Source organism: Callorhinus ursinus, unplaced genomic scaffold, assembly GCF_003265705.2.
Source record: "Callorhinus ursinus isolate GAN/ISIS: 27379988/994484 unplaced genomic scaffold, GSC_fseal_2.0 scaffold3, whole genome shotgun sequence".
NCBI classification, from domain to species: domain Eukaryota; kingdom Metazoa; phylum Chordata; class Mammalia; order Carnivora; family Otariidae; genus Callorhinus; species Callorhinus ursinus.
In genome coordinates, this window is record NW_027397065.1 from 10,842,928 (window position 1) to 10,860,664 (window position 17,737).

A 17,737-nucleotide genomic window follows, 5' to 3' on the forward strand; every position below is an offset into this window, starting at 1 on the left:
AAAAAAAAAAAAAAAGAAGAAGAAGAAGATAGCAGGAGGGGAAGAATGAAGGGGAGTAAATCAGAGGGGGAGATGAACCATGAGACACTATGGACTCTGAGAAACAAACTGAGGGTTCTAGAGGGGAGGGGGGTGGGGGGATGGGTTAGTCTGGTGATGGGTATTAAAGAGGGCACGTTCTGCGTGGAGCACTGGGTGTTATGCACAAACAATGAATCATGGAACACTACATCAAAAACTAATGATGTAATGTATGGTGATTAACATAACAATGAAAAAATTTAAAGAAAAGAAAATACTATGAACAATTTTACACCAACAAATTAGGCAATCTAGATGAAATGGATGAATTCCTAGGAAAACACAAATTACCAAGACTAACTCAAGAAGTAAAAAATCTTAACAGACCAGTAACAAGAGATTAAATCAGTTAATAAAAATAGCCTAATGGGGCGCCTGGGTGGCTCAGTCATTAAGCGTCTGCCTTCGGCTCAGGTCCTGATCCTGGGGTCCTGGGATCGAGCCCCCCATTGGGCTCCCTGCTCAGCGGAGAGCCTGCTTCTCCCTCTCCCACTCCCCCTGCTTGTGTTCCTTCTCTCACTGTGTCTCTCTCTGTCAAATAAATAAATAAAATCTTAAAAATAAAAATAGCCTAACAAAAGAGAAGTCAGGACCATCTGGCTTCAGTAGTGAATTCTATCAGTCCCTAAAAGAAGAATTAACAACACTCCTTCTTAAACTCTTCCAAAAAAACAGAGGAAACTCTAATACTTTTCATAAGGTCTGCATTAACCTGACACCAAAGCCAGACAAAGATACCATAAGAAAACTATAGACCAATATCTCTTATGAATATATACAAAATTCCTCAACAAAATACTAGCAAATAAGCTCTGAGAGCACATTTTAAAAATTATACACCATTGGAGCACCTGATTGGCTCAGTCAGTTAAGCGTCCAACTCTTGATCTCAGCACAGGTCTAGATCTCAGGGTCATGAGTTCAAGCCCCATGTTGGGCTCCATGCTGGGCATGAAGCCTAGTTAAAAAAAAAAAAAAAAAAAAAAAAAAACTTATACACCATCACCAAGCAGAATATAAATCAGGAATGCAGTGGCAGTTCAACATATGAAAATCAACGTAATGCATACCACACTAACAGAATTTAAAAAAACAAACTACATAATCATTCAATACATGCCCAAAAAAGCATCTGAGAAAATTCTAAACCCTCTCATGATAAAAATGCCAAAGAACTAGTATAAGAGGGAATTTCTTCAACACAGTAAGGGGAATTTATGAAAAACCCATAGTTAATATCATATTTTCTAGTGAAAGAATGAAAGCTTTCCCCCTAAGATCAAGAACAGGACAAAAATGCATGCTTTGACCACTGCTATTCAACATTGTATTGGCCATTCTAGCCAGAGCAATTAGTCAAGAAAAAGAAATGAGATGCATCCAAATTGATAAAGCCTTTTAGAGGTAGAACAATGTAAAACTATTTCTACTTGCAAATGGCATGATTCTATATATAGAAAATCCCACAGGATCTACACACACACACACACACACACACACACATACGTACGTACTAGAGCTAATAAATGAATTCAGTAAATTTGCGGGGTACAAGACCAACACAATTAGTTGTGTTTCTACATGGCAGCAATGAATAGTCTGGAAATTAAGAAAACAATTTCATTTAAATAGCATTCAAAAGAATAAAATACTGGGGAATAAAGCATTGCTGAAAGAAATTAAAGAAGCCCTAAATAAATGGAAATACATCCCATGTTCATGAACTGGAAGACTCAATATGGTTAAGATAACAATACTCCACAAAGAGAACTAAATTCCTCAAATTTATATGGAACTACAAGGGACTCTGAGTAGCCAAAACAATATTCAAAATAAAATGCAGCTGAAAAACTCACATTTCCCAATTTCAAAATGTACCACAAAGTTACCCTAACCAAAAGAGTGTGGTATTGACCTAAGGATAGAAATAGAGACCAACAGAATAGAACTGAGAATCTAGAAATAAACTCAATCATCCATAACCAATTGATTTTTGACAAGACCATTCAACAGGGGAAGAACAGTTTTCAACAAATGATGCAGGGATAAATGGATAACCACATACAAATAATGAAATTGGACCCATATCTCACTTCTTATACAAAAATTAACTCAAATAAATGGCCTAAATACAAGAGCTAAAACTATAAAATTACAAGAAAAAAACAGGTAATCTTCATAACCTGAGATTTGGCAATAGATTCATAGATTTGACACCAAAAGCATGAGCAATAAAAGTGAAAGACAAGTTGGCTTTCATAAAAATTATAATCTTTTGTTCATTAAAGAAAATTATCAAGAATGCCAATGAACAATCTAAAGAATGGAGAAAAATTCTGCAAATCATTTATCTCATAAAGGATTAATAGTGAGAATATATAAAGAACCCTTATAATTCAACACATAAACAAACCCAAATAAAAAGTGGGCAAGGGACCTGCATAGTTTCTCCAAAGAAGATATAAAAATAGCCAATAAGCACATGAAAAGATTTTCAGTATCTCTAGTCATTGAAGAAATACATGATGAAAAAACACTTCATATCCACTTAAGATAGCTTCAATCAAAGACTAAATTAATAAAAATAACAAGTGTTGGCATGGATGTAGAGAAATAGGACTCCTCGTACATTACTGGTGGGAATGCAAAATGGTTCAGCTGCTATGGAAAACAATTTGGCTATTCCTCAAAAAATTAAACACAGAATAGTCATATGATTTAGAAATTCTGCCCTTAAGTACATACCTTAAAAAAATGAAAACATATGTCCACACAGAAACTTGTACATGAAGGTTTATAGTAGCATTATTCATGATAGCCAAAGGATAAAAACAGCCCACATGCCAATCAGTGGATAAATGGATAAACAAATTGGGGTATGTATGCATTGTGTGTATATATATTCAGTCATAATAAGGAACAAAGAACTGACACATTCTACAACTTGGATGAACCTCAAAAACATTACACTAAGTGAAAGAAAGCAGGCACAAAAGGTCATATATTGTATGGTCTACTTAAATAACTGCTTATAAGTTTTGGTGTGGTTTTCTTTGATCCTTTCAAACACCATGCATTTTTCAAGTAGTGATATTGTAATCTACAGTCTCCACAGGGTTTCATATAGGAGGCTTTTCTCAGTACTTTAGTCTCTTCTATTTTAATCTCTTTTCTAATGCTTCATTTTTGTCTTTTCTCATTAAGAAAAAGAAAAGTACAATTATACATCCAAACCTAGCATTAAACTACAATTATTTTAAAGTGAGAAAATAAAGCGAAATGCATAAGGAAAATGCAAACAGAGTGAGGACCTCTCCAAAATTCTAAGATGGGATCCTTAAAAGTACACAGTTTCTGTAATGAAATGTAAATGTTTACAGACTTCTCACCAAGAGACAGGAGAACTTAGGCTTGGTCAAGACGATGTAAGATAAGAGATGTTAAGAATCCTGATACTTTTCATTCTATTTGGGAGAAAAAAATGTATTCCCACAGTTTTTAATCTTTAATATATAAATATTTGTACCATATAAAATTTTGTAATAAGGTATAATTGCATGTATAAATATGGCTATTGCTGGACATCTAATTTTTAAGAGAAAATAAAATTTCAAAATGTTACTTACTCAACTATTTATGAATTACTTTGGAAATGCTCTCCTCAAACAAGTTTTCTGAATTTATTTTACAACTTTAAAACCAAGTAAATAATTATAACAAGATATCACCTCACACGTGTCAGAATGGCTAAAAAAAACAACAACAACACAAATAACAACAGGTACTGGTGAGGATGTGGAGAAAAAGGAACCCTCTTGCACTGTTGGTGGGAATGCAAACTAGTGCAGCCACTCTGGAAAACAACATGGAGGTTCCTCAAAAAATTAAAAACAGAACTACCCTATGATCCAGCAATACTACTAGGTTATTTACCCAAAGGATACAAACATACTAATTCAAAGGTATACATGCACCCTGATGTTTATAGCAGCATTATCTACAATAGCCAAACTATCGAAACAGCCCAAGTGTCCATCAATCAATGAATGGATAAAGAAGATATGGTGTACACATACACACACACACACACACACACACACACACACACTAGAATATTACTCAGCCACAATAAAGAATGAAATCTTGCCATTTGCAACGACATGGATGGAGCCAGAGAGTATTATGGTAAATGAAATAAGTCAGTTACAGAAAGACAAATACCGTATGATTTCACAATGATTTCACAGAATTTAAGAAACAAAACAAACAAGCAAAAGGGGGGGGGGGGGAGAGAGAAAAAAGGCAAACCAAGAAACAAACTTAACTGTAGAGCATTGATGGTTACCAAAAGGGAGGTGGGTGAGGGAATGGGCTAAATTGGTGATGGGGATTAAGGAGTGCACTTGTTGTGATGAGCACCAGGTGATATATAGAAGTATTGAATCACTATATTGTACACCGAAACTACAATACACTGTATGTGAACTAACTGAAATTTAAATAAAAACGTTAAAAATAAACAAGTAAAGAATGTTTTGGGGCACTATAAACCAAATACAGCATACATTTCTCAAAATTGTTACAGAAGATAAATAATATTATTGCTAACAACATGACTATGATCTGAACATAAAGAAATTCAGTATCCTCATGCTGGAAAAAATTATTTCTCCAAGACTAAATATCTCTTTTCTAAATATCATTATTAGGTATCCTGAAAGTTAATAAAATCAAAGTGAAACACACAAAAAGAAACTCTGAATTCCTTTATTCATGTATAGACAGTAATATGAAATAAACACAAAACCCACATTTCATTTTGTGTTTATGTAAATAATTAGCAAAGCATTCTGTTTATGTCTTACTGTGATCAAGCAGGCTTGTCTGTGGAAAAAAAAGAAACTGCTGTGTTGTCAATGCTAGTTAAACCCACCCTATAAATTCTAGAGTCCAGGAAAATATACTTTTGCAAGAAGTCTATTCAATCAGAAATCAGAATTGGGAACACGGAATGTCTTGGCCCTTATAGAAAAAAGCCCCACTTTTGTCAAAATTGTTGTTATTCAAGCACTTCTGGTACTATTCCCTTCTTTCTCTACTATGTCTCCTACCTTGACTATATAGAAGTAGTAAGGCATCCTCTTAATATATGCATTATGTTTAAAAGATAAACATGTTGGGGCACCTGGGTGGCTCAGTGGGTTAAACGTGTGCCTTCAGCTCAGGTCATGATCCCAGAATCCTGAGATAGAGCCCTGTGTCAGGGTCTCTGCTCAGTGGGGAGTCTGCTTCTCCCTCTGCCTCTGACCCTACCCCTACCCCTAAAATAAAAAATTAATAAAATAAAAGATAAGCATGTTTGCTACATTCATTTGTTCATGAGTTGAAAACAGAAATATAAGGTTTTTATTTTTTATTTTTTTAAAGATTTTATTTAAGAGAGAGAGAGAGAGAGTAGGCATAAGCAGGGGGAGTGGCAGAGGGAGAAGGACAAGCAGGCTCCGCACTGAGCAGGGAGCTCAGTGTGGGTCTCGATCCCAGGACCCTGGGAACATGACCTGAGCTGAAGGCAGATGCTTAACCCACTGAGCCACCTAGGCACCCTATAAGGTTTTTTAATGTCTTTCTGGTTTTGCCATATAAAATAATTGCTCCCAGGCACTCTTAATTTATATACCATGACTTTTGTGATACTTTTCTTTTTGTATTGAGTATTCATCTTAGGCATCTCAAAGCATAGCAACTTTTCTCCTGATTCTGATCCCTTTATAAGGATTCAAGATCCCTAGATACATGATAAAGAGACAGTCAATTCCCTGCCAGGAAAAGGATATGCAATATGCATGTACATAGGTCACTTTCTAAGTGTTTGCTTTAGTTAGCTTCCTCTTTACTGTAAATACACATAACTTCATTAAATGGTGCCAATTTTCAGTCAGGCAGCTTACATACAGAAAAAATTATGAGAAGAAACCCAATGACTGAAATATTCTGTCCAAATTAGTGTACTTCTAAAATGTAGCCCTTTCCTAAATTTTTGTAATACATTCAGTAGAGTACTTTTTTTAAAGATAAAATTCTTCCACATGCCTCAGTGATCCATAGTAGTCATTACCACAGACTGTGATAGATACCAAGTAACTCAAAACCCAGTTTTCTGGTTGAGTTTCTATTAATGCAATGTGTAGGACATATATGAAAAATGTTGAAGCAGGAAACAACATGGATAGCAATGGAGATATTATGCTATCTGTTTAGGTTGCTGTGTGAAACCTTCCCATTCTCATCACCAGAGCTGTAATTAAAACTCTGGCTGCCTGAAACGAAATATAAGGTTGTGTCCTCTTCACAGAGCTGTCAATTTTTCAACTAGCAGGTTTATAGGTTCTGAGAAAAGACATGCTCCTGTTTTAAACATGTGAATGAAAGAAACTGCTTTGGCAACTTTAATTAGATGGAAAATGGAGCTTTTTTTCCTTAATTCCACACCACTGTGGGAGAGTGACAACTACAGGACCTTGGATAGTTATCTGTTTTTACTTAATAATTGATGTGTGTTTTATTGTCACCACATACAAATTCATATTCAAATGTATATACTATACTCAAGTACATTTAATGTAATACATATTTATAAATCTGTTGATAAAACTTTGACACAGATGACATCATAAATGTGTGAAGAAAATGAAAGCAAATGCCATAGACTAAGATTAAAAAAAAAAACAAAATTCTTATTAGCTCTCTCACATTCCTCATGTTTTCACTAAACATGTTAGTAAATGTATACACTGTATGATTTCATATAATTTGAATCAAGGGTCAGTTAGAAAACATTGCACTTTTAAATTTGGTGATCAATGCACAGGTTTAAATACTGTGTGCCATTTTTCCACTGGATTTTCTAAGTGTTCTTTTAAAAAAGAACTGAAAAAGTATTATGATTCAAAGTTTCTTTACAACTAAGTCTTATAACAAAATAGAAAGCCATAATGATAATATCCTTTAGGATACCCTGAAAGTTAACTCTCCTTGGAGCCACTTAAAGTAGTCTAAAGAAAGATTTAATAGTCTTTCTTGCATTATTTTTCACTCTGGTTAAAACATTATAAATAATATGAGTTAAAAGCTAACAAAAACAAGTACGAATGAAATTACTATTATTTTTATCACTTAAGAAACTCAAAAATGGTTGAAACAATTTTTCCAATACTTTGCAAAATTCTTACCTCTAGTCAAAGTTCTAAGTAAATATGTCATCCCCAAAGGAGAATTTGTCTGAAAGCTACAAACCTCTTTAAGCGATCTGAAGATTTAACTATGACTTGTACATTTCTAAGCTGTTTACTGGTATTAATATTGCTTCTATATTTTAATTTGCAAAAATGAACAGCAAAAGATCTAGGTGAAATGTATGAAATAGAAAAGTTCCTCTGTGGCATGCCAATATCTGATAGTTTTAATGAAACACCTGCACTGCAAATAAAGGAATATAAAAGAAAGCAATGGGGAGGACACAAGTTACAGAGCAGCACAAGTGAAACAAAGACATAAAATCATACAGGAATGAGTGTCATTGGATAAAGGCTCTTCAACGACTTAAAAAATACCCTGAACCAAGAATCTGCACTTGAGCACAAATTATACCTAGGTCATTTTTTGTTTTCTTAAAAAGAATTTATATTCACCATAATGTGTGTAAAAAGCCTCATGACTGTTTTATTGCCTTTTTGAAAAAAGCACTAAGATTAGTTGACCAGGATTCTCAACACAGATTTTTCTTCGATTTAGAGGAAGATGAAAAAAGAGGAAAACAAGTAAGAGAGAGAAGAGAAAAAGGAAGAGAATGTATTAAAAAACACCTATAATAACTCTTACAGAAGATTAATAATCTTTTCAAGCAAGAGAAAGGGGGGGACAGTTTGGTAGGAAATGCCATAATTTTAGTCATAAAGTACATCTTAAAAACTTGTTTCATATTTGTGAATGTGTCCATATATTCCTTCAGCCAGTTACAAAAAAGGGGTGACAGACATGAGTGATACGAAATAAATGCTGTCAATCTACTTCTGGGAACATGACAAAGTGAATTTCTCCTGCTCCAAACACAAACACATGGTGGAAAAAATACAACCAAGAAAATTAATACACAGCTTAGAAATATCCAGGCTCCAAAAGCAGAGAGAACTCAAAAGCCTGAGTTACAAGAGTCAAAGCTGAGAGCATGACAACTTAGAGAAGTACAGAGTAGAAATGAAATAAAGTTATGTAGGGACAGAATACATTGTTTGGAGCCTACACAAGTAAGGGAGAATGAAATAACTGGGATACCCGAGTAAAAAGTTCAGATAATCAAAAGACAGCTTACTCTATAAAAAAGAGTGTTAAAAACAAAAACAAAATCTCTGCTCACAAGCCCAGAAGAGAAGCAAGGAAGCTGTCTCTCTGCCAAAAGCTCTATGTAGGAAAAAAGTTTCCCATGAAAGAGCAAAACCTGAAGAGAGGTTTAAGGTCTGAATTTACATTACATGCATGGTCTGGTAATCCCACGCCAGATAAAAAAACAGATCCTAATAAGGAATTTTTACATACTATTATGGTATGATCTCCAGGAAATATTAAATGAAAAAAGCTGGGTGCTGAACAGTGTGAATAGTATGCATGTATTTATGTAAGAAAGGAAACAGAAATACATAGACACACACATTTGGTTCCATTTTTTTAAAAAGATAGATATCAATCAAAAGCTAACTAAATTATTCATCTGTGGAAAAGAAAAAAAGAAGGTGAAGGAAGGATAGAAGCCAGACTTTTCCAAATTTATCTTATCTTCTAGATTTTTAATATGAAATTGTAAATATCTGACATAATTATAAAACAAAATTGAATCAAGAATTTTAAAAGTACTCCCAAAAGTTTGAAAATAAAATCAAACAAACTAATCCATGTCTCAAGTCGATGGGTTTAATAAACACACAGAAAACAATTATTTCAAGTGACTTAAAAACAGAGTAATTTGATTACAAATCATCAGTGGGATATACAACAAGGACCAAAAGAACTGCAAAGAAGTTGTAAACTATTTCAGTAACCATATTATTAGTAATGGCATTGGTGTTGGTATACTGATATTAATATACAAAGAGCAATTAATTATATTAAGGTCACCAGGAACCAACATTTTCAGCATAAAAGAAAAAAACCACAAATACAAAACCAAGAAAAGTTAAAAACCCTTGTAATCCCAAATTTGAAATAGAAATATCAGGATATACTCATGAAGTATTTTTCTTTAAAAAAAGTTTGTATTTCCTAGCTGTTCATATTTCCACTAAAAAAGCCTAGAAACATGACAAGTCCAGGCCACTGAGCACCCCATCATCTAAACTGTGGTCTCTAAATATAATTTTTGCACTAAAAGAAAATAAGGTAGAAACTGATCCCAGTTCTAGGGTAGAAAACAGACAATATGAACCAAAAATACCTTACTGTACCAGAAAACAAGAAAGTTATCAAAAGCTGATGATGTTGTGTCAAAAGGGCTCAGAAGCTAACTTAAAGAGATGGCAAAAGATGGGACAATTTTAGGAAAAAGATAGTATCTGTGGTTAAAATATTAAATGTGTTAAAAATCCATATGTTCATAGCAGTAAATAAAAATGAATGTTCATAATTGCCTTTGCAGGATGCCAGGGAACCAACTGAGTATTCTGAAAACTAGGGAAATAAATAAAAGGGAAAAAATGATGCATTTTTCCTGTCTTTTCTTTATTAATTGTACCTCAGAAAAACTGAATAGTTGATGAGGGCAATTATATATAAAAAAGAAAGTTAGATTTTACAACTCTGAATGGCAGGATGAATCTGGGCAATGATCATCAACAGGTGCTAACATCATTAGCCAGGGGGTAATTTAACAAGGTACAGACCAGGCTGACAATACCTGAAACTACTGATCAATCTTAACATCACACACACAAAAAGAGCAACCACATGTTATATGCCTCCTGGTGTGATACAAAAGAAAGTATACAATACCACCTATGAAATATTCTTGCCAAAAAAAATCAAGCCTGTGTAAGCCTCTAGATCTAAGTACTGGTTTACAGGGAATTGACACAGAGTAACACATTTAACAACACCTCAGATGCAATTAGCAAAATCCTGAAGGTAGGTGTACAAAAAGGAGTTAATACAGCAAGATTCAAACTGCTATCCTTTGAAAAGTCTGTTTGCAAGATTGGCCTTTGGCTGGTGTCTGGGAATTTGTATTTCAGCAGGGTTCCCACCAATCCCAGAATAGATAAGACTGCTCAATGTGCCTAACCTGTTTGTACAGTGGACAATGTGGTTTGTGCTTGACATCTGCTCTCCTTCTACAAGTCTAGAATTTTGGTACATGCCAGGCAGAAGATGCCTACACAACCAGCCTCCAGTAAAAACCCTGGGCACTGAGTCTCTAATGAGCTTTCCTTTTAAATATTTTACATAGTTTTCACAACTCATTCCTAAGGGAATTAAGTACAACCTGTGTAACTGAACTAGGAAAAGACTCATGCCTGGTTTCCTTCCTCCAGACTTTGCCCCATTTGTCTTTCCCCTTTACTGATACTACCCTGTATCCTTTTGCTATAATAAATCACAGCGTAGAGTACAACTGCATGCTGAATCCTATGAGTCCCCTAGTGAATCAATGAGCCTGGGAGTGGTCTTCAAAATCCCCAACACAAGGGGAAAATTTACAGATTAATAAACTGATTTGTTCAATAAACCGCACAAGAAAAAAAAGGTGTAAAAATCTATTAAGAAACTTAATAATAAATGTTTAATTACAGTATTTTGTTTCAGTTCTTGTGACTAAAGATGGAAAACACTAACTAAAAATTTTAATTTATGATTCAAAAACCATAAAACTTAAAAAGAAATTTAAATTAACTTCCAAATAATTATACAAGTCTGTGGCATTTATACCCTTTAAGTCATTCAAATTTAAAACTGCACTAAGACTTTTGGGACATTCTGTATAAATAACCAAAATCTGACTCAAATTACCAAATCTTAAAAAAAAGACAACCCTTATTTTAAATAAGATATTCCAGAGAACAGAAAAAAATAGAGAAAGCTCCTCAGCCCATTTTATAAAGTGAGTATAATCTTAATGCTCAAAATCACAAAAACTGTATAAGGAAACACAATAGGACATTCAAATATACTAACATCAATAAAAGAAATTCTACACAAAATATTAGCAAATTTAATCAAATTAATAATGCAGTGTGTCTATATACATCATCTACAGATCTATATATGTACACACACATAATACTTGCATGTATCTACACAAACTACATCATGATCAAGTAAGGCTTATCCCAAGAACTCAATGATCAATTAATGTAATTTGCCACATCAACATATAAAAGAAAAACTCATATGATCTTTTAGAAAGATCCAGGAAAAAAATTCAACGTCTATTCATCATCTTTTATTAAGAATCTCTTAGCAAGTTAACAGTACAAGGAAATTTCCCTCACCTGATATTTAATGGGATAATTTTAAAACCATTTACTTTAAAGTTAGAAACAAGGTGAGAATGTTTGTTACTACATACTGCTTGTATTCAACCTTTCCTAAGTACAGGAAATGCTAACCAACTTTAAAAGTATTAAAAGAATAAGGACTGAAAAAAATAGTCATTATTTTCAGATAACATTATTATGTAAAAGATCCCAGGGATTCTACAAATTGCCAAAACTAATAAGATAGTTCAACAGGGTTATTGGATACAAGATCAAAATACAAATATTTAATACCATTCCTATGTACAAACAATAACCAAGTAGAAATGTAATAGACAATCTCATTAGCAAAATCATAATGTACCTAAGAGTATGTCTAACAAAATCAGAGTAAAAACCCTGTAAAGGAAATTATAAAACTTTATTGTCAGGCATAAATGGAAACACAAATGAATGAGAAGATATACTATGCTGGTAGAAAGGAAGACTAAGTTTCATGAAAATGTCTATTTGCACTAAATTAACTCTATTAATTCAATTCCAAAAGAAATCCCATGAGGATTGTTAACAGTACTTGACAATAGGACCCTATAATTCACATGTGAGAGAAGATACTGAAAATAGAACAATTTTCAAGAAGATGGACAAGATGGCAAGACTTACCTGAAACAGCCTTCATCATATTATAAAGCTTACAATTCAGATGATATAAGACAAAGATAAACAAATCAACCACACAGAATAGAGAGCCCAGAAAAAGATGAAATACATATGGTTATTTGATGAATGAAAAAGCTGACAATACAAATCACTGGGAAAAGGAAAAATTATTTTAAAAAATGATCCTGAGAAAATTAGTTATACATATAGAGAAAAACTAGATCACTCGCTCACAAAATAAATCCCAGGTGATTTTAAAAACCTAAATCTAGAAAGCAAAATTATAACACTTTTAGGGAAAAAAACACGAAATCAGTCATATAGCATCAACTAAGGAAAAGCTTGTTTAAACAAGATACAAAAAAAGTACAAGCATTAAGGTGAAAGGCTAAAACTTTTTACACAGTAAGTTTTAAAACTTCTATATATCAAGACAGTATAAACAAAGTAAAAAGATAAGATACAAAATGGGACAAATTTATAATGCATACAACCAAAAATGAATTATTATAAAGAACTTCTAGATCAAAAGGAAAACAACAAAAAGGAAATAAAAATAGGCAATTCACAGAAAAGAAATTCCAAATGGCCAAGAAACCTATGAAAGGTTGCTCATCCTCACTAAATGTTAGGTAAATGCAAAGTAAAACAAAGTAACATTTGATACTATAGTCTATATAGTCTGTAGTCTAAGTATCAGCAAGTATGTAAAGAAAAGAAAATCTTACATATTGCTGGTTGAGGCATAAACTGATACAAGTACTTTAGGGAATGATTTGGTCACAGTGTAAAGTTGATAATGATTACAATCAAGAAATGCGTACCCTAAAAAAACTTTCACACATATTTGTAAAGAAACATGCATAAAAGTGATCATTGCAGCATTATTTTAACAATTAAAAACTGGAAATGGTCTAAATGTCCATAAATCCCTGTGTCACTATAGACAAATCTCAAAAACATAATACTGAGTGAAAAAAAATAAGCTCTCTTGGGACGCCTGGGTGGCTCAGTCAGCTGAGCATCTGCCTCTGGCTGAGGTCATGATCATGATCCCTGGGTCCTGGGTCTAGTCCCGCATGGGGCTCCTTGCTCAGCGGGAAGCCTGCTTCTCCCTCTGCCTGCTGCTCCCCCTCTTGTGCTCTGACAAATAAATAAAAATCTTCTTAAAAAATAAATAAATAAGCTTCAGAATATGAATAGTATAATATTTGTATGAAGTTTAAAACATACAAACAATGGTTTATATGAGAACTTTTTGCAATGATAAAGATGTTCTGTATCTGCACCATCCAATACAGTAGCCTGAGCTACATATGGATATTAAATAGTTGTAATGTGGCTAGTGTTTCTGAAGAACTGAATGTATTTTATTTTAATTAATTTAAATTTAAGAGTCAAATGTGGCTGGTAGCTACCACATTGGCAGAGCAGGTCTATATGATTTATGGATACATACATACATAGAAATATAAAAACTTAGAGGAAGAATACACACCAGCTTCAGGATAATGGTTACTCCTGGAGAAGTAAGATGGGTGGGAATGGAATGTGAAGGGATTCAACAGTCTCTGGGATCTTTCATTTCTTTAAAACAACAAAAACATATAAAGCAAATATGTCAAAATACTATTTGTTAAAATTGACTATCTGTTTTTCAGTATGTTTGAAATATTTCCCAGTTTACTTTTTCTAATATTTCCTATTTCAAATGTTTCATTTTCATTTCATTGAAGTATTTATTAAGTTTTTAAATAACTTTTTGAAAGTAAACAGTGTTTAAATCTTTATCATACCTATAGACCTAAACCCAGGTGATCAACTCTCATACAAATAGTCTCTCTCTCTCTCTCTCTCTCTCTCTCTATATATATATATATATATATATATATATATAAAACATTGAGAAAAGCAGACAACAGCAAAAACTGTGACACAATATACTTGCATGGTTTCTAACTTGATTTTTACAAGCAATTTTCAAAGGTCCAAATGAAATTTCAAAAATGTGTTATTTAGATTCTAAATATACCAAATGGAAATGACCATGTGTTTATCGTACAGATTAATTAGAAGTATTAAAAGTATGTTAAATAAAATATTGAAAATAGCACTGGACCAGGGTCCATGCAGTTCATATTAACTTTCTAATACCAGTTTGTATTAACTTTCTGTGTTCTATTCACCAAGTTTGCTCATTTGTACACGATGACCCAGAGAATCTCTGCATTCATTGCCAATTTTTTTAAGATGGGACCTTTTCATCGAGTTTCATTTATTCTTTACATACATACTTTATAAGTTGTTTAGAATAATCACTTTGTATCAAAGTGTCAAAAACCTGCACACCTGAAATCCAAATTCCCTTACTGCTGTCTCATTGTCCATCAGATAGAAAAATAGAGGATTATATATATGATCAGCTAGTCAGTGATGCATGGCTCTCAAAAAACCTCATTTTTGAAAGCTGAAAGCTCTTCTAATAGGTTGTTAATTTTCTTGTGTATAACACAAGATCCTGAACAGAATATGTGATTCACTATATAAACTGCATCTTTGCTCACATAAGTGTTTTTAATTCACGAAAATGTAAAATATATGCATAGTTCTAGTGAATATTTATGCCTCATTTTACAAAAAAGCTGAAGATCCTATTAAGAAAGGCAAATACAACTACTCATATGTGTAACATTAACCTGAGATTTCAATTTGTTCAGTGATCTACCCATGTCATCATGCATCCAAGGAATGTGGAAGAATTGGGTCTCCTTTGCTATTCATGCACACAACTTTTAGTTACATCACAAAGTGTGTTACAGAAACATCCAGAGCAAAGAAGAGAAGTTTAACTGTTTATGATCTGTTCTAAGCAGCATGACTATTATTAAATGGTGAGACTTTGAGGTTAAGTTATTTTGGCTGGTGGTAGAAAAGGCAGGAAATGGTGGTAATTATCTAATTTATTTTGTGGCAAAATTATTAAGACATTTCTTAGTTCTATTACCTTTCATAAAATATGTATAGAACTTAATAAATACTCCTGAAATTAACTTCCCAACCTTGATGGGGGGTGGGCAGTATTCTTACTGAACATTAAGGGAATGATCTGGCCACACTGTAAAGTTGATAATGATTACAACCAAGAAATGTACACCCTAAAAATAGCATAGGGGAAAATTCAAGCTTGGAGTACAAGGACTGGACATTAGGGAACAGAATGCCCCCTACTCAAAGAAGGGGGAAAAAAGCATTTTATGGCTCATTAATCCTAATTATAACAGTTAACCCTCATGGAGACCACCATAAACCAGGAGTTAATAGGTAAGATTACAGTGTATATGAATATAAAATTACAATGTAGTTTGGAACATTCAACTTCCTTTCATATTCTATTATATATTCAAAGCAAGGATAACACTGCTGGTTGTTAAATACAGGGCTACTTAAGGGAACACTTTTTTTAAGTCCAAGGATTGAAAGAAGAGAGAAAACGTATTTTCAGCTTGATATTTCTAGTAACATCTAATACTAAATATTCTATACCAAATACTGACCATGCAAAAATTTGTTACTTTTTGATAAATCTAAATTAAAAATTGCCAAACAAGATGAGATAAAAATGAACAGAAGGGCACTATCTTCATAATTAAAATATAGAACTCAAAGACATACATTTTTCTTCTCCCAGCTTGCAACCTACCAAGTAATTTTTACCTCCGGTACCCATTAAAAAATGAAATTTATTTGGGAGTTCTAGGAGTAATGAAGTGAGAGGTACTGTCATAAAGTCTGGCCAGTTCCCCTGCAAATTCAGGAAACACTGATAGCATATAAACTTGAAATTATTTGTAAATTACCTGCCACTCACTCATCAGTAAGAACTTAAATGTTATTAAAATACCTCTTTTATTCCATTTAAGTTCAGGAAATATTTTAGTTGGGGCTTCTTGCGACTGACATATTGAATTAAACACGGAAGCAGATCTATTAATACTATACAACAGTATAACTAGCAATCAAAAATGTTAAATAATTAATTTTAAGGAATTTTAAGCTTAGATTTAAGCTGTGATAAAAATAACGAGAAATATTTTATAAAACTAAAAATCTTTTTTAATTTTTTAAGTTTCTTATAAGTTCTGAATTCAAACAGCAGTATGATTAGCTCATGTAACAAAGCAAAACTGACAAATTTAAAGTAAAACTAATGGGTTCTCTTTATAATGTTAAATTTCAAAAAGTAAAAACATTAATAAAAAATAATATAAATTCTTTTTTTTAATTTTATTATGTTATGTTAGTCACCATACAATACATCATTAGTTTTTGATGTGGTGATCCACGATCCATTGTTTTCAATTAACACCCAGCGCTCCATGTAGTACATGCCCTCCTTAAAACCCATCACTGGGCTAACCCATTCCCCTACCCCCCTCCCCTCTAAAATCCTGTTTGTTTCTCAGAGTCCATAGTCTCTCATGGTTCATCTCTCCTTCCGACTCCCGCCCCCTTCATATTTCCCTTCCTTCTCCTAATGTCCTAAATAATATAAATTCTTAATGCTTGCATTAATATCTTAGGAAAAAGAGTTATTGGCTATCTTTCCACAGTTATATTTTCTTACATTTCAAGGCAAAGAAACACCGTGTACAAGAAAGTGACATGTGTAAAGAAATAATAATTTAGCATATGGATTTATTCCACCAATTGCAAGCATATAAAACCATGGGGTTTTACTCTTACGGTCCAATTTTTATATCTAACATAACTTTTAAAAACTATTTTATATAATTCCTTATTACATCAAAATTGTTTATACCTTGCCAGTGGAAAATTACTTCCATCTATAATTTTATCAAAGTCTGTGCTATGTAAGATAAATGTAATAATGTTATTGATTACATGGGGTAATTTCCCACTTCTTTTTATCACTCAAATATATATTACTTTCCCTATTTCTCTCAACTGTTGTCTCTTCTCACAAAACTACATACCTCTCCTTAGTACTTATAAGTATTTTAATTTAATTCTGAAATTATTTGGTTAATGTTCATGTTCTCCACTAGAATTTACTCCTGATTTATTCTCAGCATCTACCATACTGTCTGACTTAGAGCAAGCAATCAATAAATATGTCTTAATAAATGAACAGTACTAAGAACAAAATACTGATTGTTTCTTTCACTTTTAGAAAATCTCTCCTGTTTGCTTTTGGTCCTCAAAAAATTGGTGACTGACTGTATACATCACACCAGAAGACAGTCCTCAAATTGCAGCTGTACATCTAAGAAATACACCATTTTTCTCTTTTGTATACCAATTTGTCCCTTTAATATATAAATTTAAGGTAATAAACTGAAAACAGAATGCATCCTTAATAATACCTACATCCAGTGAAGATTTTGAGGATTTGCTGAAATGGCTCATAATGTGAATAGAAACCAATAGTCATGCAAACAACAAACTGACAGCCAACT

The 17,737-nt window shown here is 33.0% G+C and overlaps 1 long non-coding RNA gene across 8 annotated transcripts in view; it reads right to left on the reverse strand.

Moving 5' to 3' along the window:
- Positions 1-17,737, reverse strand: part of LOC112819670 (uncharacterized) — a 151,532-nt gene that overhangs the window by 68,437 nt on the left and 65,358 nt on the right. For 7 of the 8 annotated variants that reach the window (XR_012376818.1, XR_012376824.1, XR_012376817.1 and 4 more), the window contains one exon: positions 13,759-13,847. The exons of the other annotated variant lie outside the window; for it this stretch is intronic. This is a non-coding gene — a long non-coding RNA (uncharacterized lncRNA). The remainder of the gene's footprint in view (positions 1-13,758; positions 13,848-17,737) is intronic. 8 annotated transcript variants of the gene reach the window in all.